The sequence below is a fragment of the Tupaia chinensis genome, unplaced genomic scaffold (genome assembly GCF_000334495.1).
Source record: "Tupaia chinensis unplaced genomic scaffold, TupChi_1.0 Scaffold000139_1, whole genome shotgun sequence".
Lineage (NCBI taxonomy): Eukaryota > Metazoa > Chordata > Mammalia > Scandentia > Tupaiidae > Tupaia > Tupaia belangeri.
The window spans coordinates 4,791,552-4,799,941 of record NW_006159609.1 but is presented as its reverse complement, the minus strand read 5'-3'; the positions used below and the strand labels follow the sequence as shown (position 1 = coordinate 4,799,941).

The window sequence follows — 8,390 nt, the reverse complement described above, 5'->3', positions numbered from 1 at the left end:
TGAGTTTAAGCCACCGGGTCTAGGACACGAACCGTGGTCGACTACATGGGAGACCAGCGACATAGCCATTATGCAACTGCTGGTCCCGAGAACTTTATTATTTCTAAAAAAGCGCTGCTTTATCATGATAATCTAAGTTTTCTGCAGATACACGTGAGAAGAAAGAATATATCTTGCCAAAAATGATCCATCCAACCATGTTAATTATATCCTATAGTTAGAGAGATCAAAGGTTAAGTTTGTTCTCAGCTTCACTTTACCAAAGTTATTCTTAGTAACTGAAGTATATTTTGCCATTGTAATTGACACCAGTCGACTTTCATTTTTGTAAGTTAAGTGATTTGTAATATATTTTCTTGTTTGAAACAATATAAGCTTTTTTTAAAGAGGGATTTTTGTTATAGGGTGTGTGTGCTTGCTGGAGAGACAGAGAAAGACGGAGAGAGATAAAGTGAGAGATCATCCCCGAGGGGAATGGACATGCTGCAATCCTCTCTCCTCCACTCTCCTCTCAGGATTTTGGGGACCAATGCACACAGGACCAGCTTGAGTCTCAAGCCACTGAGTCCAGGACTCAAACAGCAGTCGGCCTCCAGCCTCATGGGAGTCCAGCCCCCCAACCACTATGTCACCTGCTGGCCCTAACAGCACATCCTTTCCACTTATTATTCTTTTTTGGGGGGGGGTTTGCTATAGGGCACGTGCGCTTGCCAGACAGACAGACAGAGAGAGACATAGAGACAGAAAGCGAGAAATCACCCCCCAGGGGGGATGGTCACGCCACAATCCCTTCTCCTCCATTCTCCTCTTGGGATCTTGGGCACGCACGCACACGCGCCCGGCGTCATTTCGAAGCCACTGTGTCCGGGATGCGAACCGCAGTTGACTACGTGGGAATCCAGCAACATAACCATTATGCTAACTGCTGGTTCACTTCACTTACTATTCTTCACCTTGGTCCAGCATGGCCCACCTTCCTAGTCACGATTTGCTCTACTTCTTGAGAACACAGCCTAATAAACATAATGAAGGACTTCATAAATACCTTCTCCCTTGGAAAGTCCTGAAATTGCATATGGTCTCCAGCTTTACACATTTTTAACACATTCAAATTTCACCACCTCTTTGATGTCTTGTTCAGTCTTTCCAGTACTGAGCATTTAGTGTGCCAGGGATCCTAACAGATGCCATTTATAGCAATTTAGCCCGTTTTCTCCCAGCAGCCCTGTGGGGAGCTTTGGCATCACCCAGTCTGCAGAAATATACACTTGCTCCAGGTTATGTGGATGCAAACTAAATGAGGATCTAGATTTGCAAGCAGGTCCTTCTGTCCAGATGCTACACTCTTACCTGCTCTCTTGTATTTCCTTGGCTGCTCATAACATTCTGGACTTCTACATCTCACAGTTCATGACATATGTAAGGGACACAATGATGACTATTCAACAAGAATCCTGCTGATACCTAACATGTTTTAAGAATGGATTTGTGCCAGACAATGGTCTAAGGGCTTTACACGCATTAAATCATTTGAGCTTAAGAAGACTATCAGTAGATACTATTTTACAGATGAAGAAACTGAGGCATACAGGGATTAATTAGTAGAAGTGGGGAGACAAAGAACCCCCCTCCCCACCCCTTATCTATCCTTGGTCCGTATCTAAATTGAAAGGTCTGCAGGAGTCGGCATATTCTCTCCGCCCAGATATAAAGGACACAGCTGCACTCCTATTGCACTGGTTTAGTCCCTCACCTGCCCAATCTTTCATCCAGGTGATTATTTCCTCTGAGAGCTGTAAGACTACTTGTGTGGCAGGCCAAAGGGTTTGGACTCATCCGACAATCTTACTCATCCTGTCTGGCATGCCAGTAGGGCTCGTTGATTATGTACAACACTGCGGTGTAGGGATTACCTTCATTGTACAGATGAGGAAGTGAGGAAGCTAGGGAGCCAAACAGCTAAGTTAGCAGCAGATCAGGGATTTGAGAGCAGACACTCTGGCTCCAGAGCCTGACCTTTAATCCACACACCAAAGACCCACTTCTTTTTCAAATTCCCACAGCCTGCTATTGGCGTATGTGAACCCATACCCCACTGAATTGTATTTTATTGGGTTATTGGAAAAGTCATGATAGCTTTTTGCATAGAAAAAAACACATCATGACTTTTCCAACAACCCAATTTATTTGTATTGCTCTACTAAACTATATTTTTATGTGATTGCTTCCCTCCCCCTGTCTATCTCTTTATTTCTCTTTGGCAAGCACATGTTCTTATGGCAAAAATTAAAAAAAAATTCTGTTCAAGATCTAATATTACAGATGATAATAATAACAATACTGCTAACAAGCTTATGTGTTCCACTTTATTTTTCTAAGTTTGAACTCTGTAACTGTTCAAATATGAAAAAAGTTTTGTTTTTTACATTAACTAAATAATTCATATTTCCACTTTAAAAAATCAAATATGGGGACCAGCAGTTAACTTAATGGCTATGCCACTGAACTCCCATGTAGTCGACTGCGGTTCGAGTCCTGGACCCAGTGGCTTAAACTCACACCAGGGGTGTGTGTGTATGCCTAAGATCCCAAGAGGAGAATGGAGGAGAAAGAATTGTGGCATGACCATCTCCCCCGGGGTGTGTGTGTGTGTGTGTGTGTGTGTGATTTCTCGCTTTCTATTTTTCTTTTCCGCGGGGGGGGCCCCAACCTCAAAAAAAAAACCTCTCCAAAAAAAAAAAAAAAAGAAATATGTAGCACTATCTCCTATATGCATATAGGCTTTCGTGAGTCTGGAGAAAGACTTTCCTGAGTGTGCCGGGCACACACGTGCCATGATCAGGGCTGGCTGTGTGTATGTGTATATTGCTTATGGAAGACATAAATCAATACATTTTAAAAAATTGTGCGCACCATGTTTTATCTTTTTTGCTTATGTCTTTTATGAGAGTGACAGAGAGGGCAATAAGGAAAGATAAGCATCCTCTATAGGGTCTCACACTGCGATTTGCCTCAAAACCCTCCAGTTAGCCAGAATGATGGACACATACGTGTGTGTGCAGCACATACAGGTCACCAGGGAACTGCATCTGTCATATTCCATATGACTCCAGTTCTGCTTGAGCAGTGCATCATGGCTACACCACCCAGCAGGCCCAGTCTCTACAATTTGTACGAGATGCACTCTGCTCTGCTCTCAGTAACAGGGACCTCAATTCAAGTCACAGAGATACTACTCCTCCTGCTTCACACTAGGCTAGTGTCTGGTGGGGGAGACAGTCTCGTGCTGCAGAGGACGTGCTGGCTGTAGAATAAGAGCACTTGCATTTAAATCCCACCTGTGACACCTAGTTAGTGCAGTAACCTGGCTTCAGTTATAACCACCTCTCATGCTTAGGGTCTCAATCTATTAAGTGGAAACAATACAGTTATTCATATTACTACTCATTTAATTATTGTGGGGAGATTAAATAAGACACTCAGGAAAATTAGCACAAGGATCTACTGTTAGCATTGTTATTCAGCTAAAATAAAAAATAAGTTCAAAACCACACACACACACAAAAAAATATCTAAGACAGTGTTTTATTAGTGGGTAAAGGAGCTACTATTTTTTGGAGAGGTCTTTTTTTTTTTTTTTTTCCTATAAGGTCTGCTGCCACTCCCCATACAGAGAGAGACAGAGAGACAGAAAGCGAGAAATCACCTCCAGGGGGGACAGCCATGCCGTAATCCCTTCTCCTCCATTCTCCTCTCAGGATCTTGGGCATGCATGCACACGCGCCCGGCGTGAGTACAAGCCGCCAGGTCCAGGATTTGAACCGCAGTCGACTACGTGGGAGTCCAGCAACATGGCCATTACGCTAACTGCTGGTCCCAAGAAGCTACTATTTGTGGAGTACCTACTATGTGCCATAATTTTTATACCTCATCTCATTTAATCTGCATGGTACTATGGTAAATTAGATATTATCCCAGTTTTTTGGTGAGGAAACAGCAGCAGAGAGAAAGTATTGTGTTACTATGACTCTAATAGGAGAGGCAGCTTCATCTGAATTCAGAACTCACCTCTATCCACTGTAGTCCACAGCTTGGAATAAAGACAAAGAAACTGCAAGAGTTCGATGCTTCCTTCCTAGACTCAGAAGGGCCCTGGAGAGCTGCCTCACTCTGAAGGTTAAGTGAATCAGCTGCACCTCACTCTTCTGACTCAAGACAGAGAAGCATAATAATCTCCTGTTGGAAGCAGACATGAAAAACAACTGGCAAATCTTCAGAACAGAGTAAATAAATCATTCCCATAAATGAAAATGTAAACTTATACCCTGACGTGTTCATCTCTCATCCTCATGCCTACTGCAAGGAAGCAATGCTCATACCTCACAGGACACTGGTATTTCAGGACACTCAGAATGAGCTAGTACACACAGCTACTGATACACATCTTCAAACATGGTCTATATTATCTACTGAGATGCTCAGAGGCAGATAAAAATGGCTTTCAAAGTTAACACAGACTGAAATGTGGCTCTTTCCTCAAAAGGCAAGCACTGTCAATTGAAACCTCACTCCCTAGACCCAAAGGGATCTCTTCCACTCTTCCCTCACGAATCCCCGAATTATCTACCATCTCTAATCTCTGAATTATTCTACTTGGATTATCATGGATGGGAGACAGAGTGTTATATTCTCTTGGGACACTGCAGAATTTAAAACAAGGGAACAATTATTTCCTTTTTTTAAAATTATTTTATTTAACTTTCATTATTATTATTATTATTAATTTGATCAGAGAAAGACAGAGAGAGCGAGAGAGAGGGAGAGAGAGCGAGAGCGAGAAAGAGCGAGAGAGAGAGAGAGAAAGCGAGAAAGCAAGCCACCAGGTTTGGGATTCGAACTGTGATCAGCCACTCTGGGGGAGTCCAGTGCCTTTAACCACTATGCCATCTGCTGGCCCCCTGGGAACGATTATTTATAAGGAATCTGCTATGTGCTTAACTCTATTAGAGACATTTATAAATTAACTTGTTTGGTCTCTAACAATTAAATGTGAGCCACAGTGAAAGAATATCTTGTCTCTTCTATTTGTTCCTGTACTACCCAAACAGTTCTTGGTATTGAGGACGTGCTTGCTTTGGCTTCTGTCAATTAGTCCTTTTCATATTCCTTAAGCTTCCCACTCCTATGCGTTCCTCTATATCCCAGGAACAGGATGCCTGAAAACCATATTCTCAGATTCTCTCATCAGCAGAGTTGCAGTTTAGACTCTCTCAACCAGAATAATAACTGACACAATCTCTGAGTGTAGAAGGGCTGTAGCAGACTGGACCAAGATTCTGTGGTTCCCATTATTGCTATGGCTTTTCATCGTTTCCTTAAACTTCACAGTCTACCATTAGTCTCTAGATTCAGAGCTACAAGAAATTATGACTCAGACAACAGTTTCCTGAAGTTTCCCAATTTGGATGTCGCTGCTCTTACCCCTATCAGTCCTCCATCCCTTCCAACAATTTCTAAACACACTATTACCATGAATTGTATTCCTTTCTGCTTAAAATATCAAAGGTACCATTTTCCTGACTGATTTAATGTTCAATAAGTATTTATGAAACAATCAAATAAATGATCCATTCAATGGGCATTAGTATCCCTATCTTGCAGTTGTGTAATTGAAGCTCTAGAGATGAAATAATTAAAGGCTATACAACCAACTACTAAGTGTCATAGCTGAGAACTGAGCTCCGGACTGCTTGATGCCGATGTACTTTTGCTTTCTCCATTTAGGCACTGCCCTCAGTGGATATAACACATCATGTTGCCGCTAACATCTTTTTTCAACTGTTAAGAGCTGTTGTTTTCCTTGTTCCTCCTACCAGTGCACCAGTGCAGCTGAAAACTTCTCTGTAAGTTGGAAAGGTACACTAATTCCTAAGACAAGCTGATTATTAAATATGTATGTTAAAAATATACATTGTATCTGCAGTATTATTGCAGATATGATGTGTGTGTGATATGCAGTAGAAGCTTCTGGGGTATAGAGTGAATAAATGGATGAAAGCTCACTGGTTCTGCTTGGCTAGAAATTCATTTGCAGGTTGTATGGTCTGACTCAGGTCACTAGGGTTATAAACCACCTGCAGGTCAGTAATGGCTACTAACATACAGGGCTATTGATTTCCCATGAGAAATCTTAGTTGTCAAAGGCATTGCAATTCTGAGGCAGAGACAAGAACTCCTACTTTCCAAATGATAAGATGGAGGCATGAAAAACTACTAACCTACTACTGCTGTAATGCAGTAGGAAGTACATTAGATTTGAAAACATATTTGGTTCTAATCCTGACTCCTGCCACTTCCTAGACCTGAAATCACGGGAAAGTCATTTCTATGACATGTGTTTCCTCATTTATATAGTGTTGATGGTCATATCCCTTTTATAAGCTTACTCTGAGGATGGACTCTTGTAGACAGAAAGCATCTAGCATAGCATCTGGCCCATGGTATGGAATAAGTGAATGGAAATAGTATGGCTATCATTAACACTGAGTATGGATCTGTCAATACGCAGGCTGTCATTCTACAGGCTGGTCACACTAGTCCATGAGACTCTCTAGTCCCATCTACAGGTTGGTCAGACTAGTCAATGAGGCTCTCTAGTCCCAAATAGGCAGTAGTGGTGTGGAGCAATGCTTAAAAGCATGTTCTCAGTACTCTCAGTGTACTACCTAAAGAGGTTATGTAATTGCAAGGAATTGGTGTCGGCATATTATAACTTTTGTAGGCTCGCAGTGTCTGCTGCCTTTGGGAGGGGTGTGGGTTGGGAGAATGGCTGGCACAGAGTGGGTGGAGCAGATTCGTCACATCTCATTTTCCTTTAAGATGAGAGCCAAGATTAGACTCACTAGGAGAATCTGGGGGTGGGCAGGTAGAGCTGGGTGCCTTGTGCATGCTGGGAGATAGTAGTTAAAGCTGCAGGAATGAATGAGGTCATGGATAGTTTGGAATGAAATGAGGGAAAACGGAACCAAATTTGACCTCAGGAAACTCACAGTACTAGTCTCTAGGTTGGTGCTCGGCACACAGCAGGTGCTCAATGAACATTTGTTGAGTTAGTAAGTAAAAATCAAGTTGAAGAGTACATTATCCTTCCTTAGACTGCCCTTGTCCTCCCTCCTCTCCTCCCCATGTATGATCTATTTTCATCTTATCTTTGAAAGGCTACATGAAGTCTGTGTGCTTCCTGAAGATTCTGAATCTCAGTTTGGAAGGACCCTCTTCTTAAAGCCCAGTCAAGCCAGCACTAATATAGCACTTGATCAAGTCCTGGCAGACAATATGAGTTTTCCCATCTTACCTTTATATCTTTAATCCCAGATAGATTCTGAGAACAGAAATCACGAATGTTTGCATGGCTGAAAATTCCTCAATGACCAGCAGGGTGCTTGGCTATAGCTACATTGATAAATGGGGATTTAGTACTGATTGAAGTATTGTCAGAGGAGGAAGAAGTGGAATGTTTCAGAACCTTAGAAGTGTTGAAAATGAAGGGTATACATGTAAGAAATGACTAGTGCTCAACTTGGTGAAGAAAAGACTTAAGGAAGCAGAAAGACAGTGCTAAACTACTAGTCAAAGTAGAACTGACATGTGAGGAAGAATTGTGCATGGAAGTTCATTCTAGAAGAGCAAAGATGGGCTCTCCTTCACTCCTCAGCCATGCATGGAGTTGCCTTCTGATGTCAAGTACTATAGTGGGCAATGGGCTATAACATTGCGTGATCATAAAGGCTTTTCATTACGCCCAAGAATAAACAGTAGAAATAAATGAAGAAAATAGTCAACTACAAATGAGACTACTTTTATTCCCATTGTTTTATTCCCATTCCAGTCACACTTGTCAGTGGTCAGTAATCTTCTTCCAGATCTAGACGCACACTGTAATTGCCCTGGGGAAACTGAGTGTATGGTCACCTTTTTGTATTTCCTAAGGAACATTTGTCTTTTGATAATTAAAGTTGTATGTGTTCACAGGCATAAGACAATGAAGGATAGAAAAATATGAATAAAGGAGATTTATTTTGAGAAAGAAGTGCTTAAAATAAGCTTTTGTCTTCTGTCTACAATAAAGTTTGGATAACCTTTTCTCAGTGCACTCAATGAGTTTTCAAGTGCATTTTTCATTCAGTTGCCCTTTGAAATGGAATTATTGCCATTTAAAGGTGATATGCAAACTCTGTCCTACCTATGCTTATTACAGCTGTCTAAGGATATGACATTCAGACTGGCATGCATTACTGGGGGATGGTGGACAAGGAGCTCGCATGATCTTAATGTATTTTCTGATTTACTTGTAAGCAATTCTGTTTTCATTTCTGTCAATACTAGGGTTT

The 8,390-nt window shown here is 41.6% G+C and overlaps 1 protein-coding gene across 14 annotated transcripts in view; it reads right to left on the bottom strand.

The window, feature by feature from the left end:
- DLG2 (discs large MAGUK scaffold protein 2) overlaps nucleotides 1-8,390 on the bottom strand; it is a 1,612,020-nt gene that overhangs the window by 205,961 nt on the left and 1,397,669 nt on the right. The gene's annotated exons all lie outside the window — the stretch shown is intronic.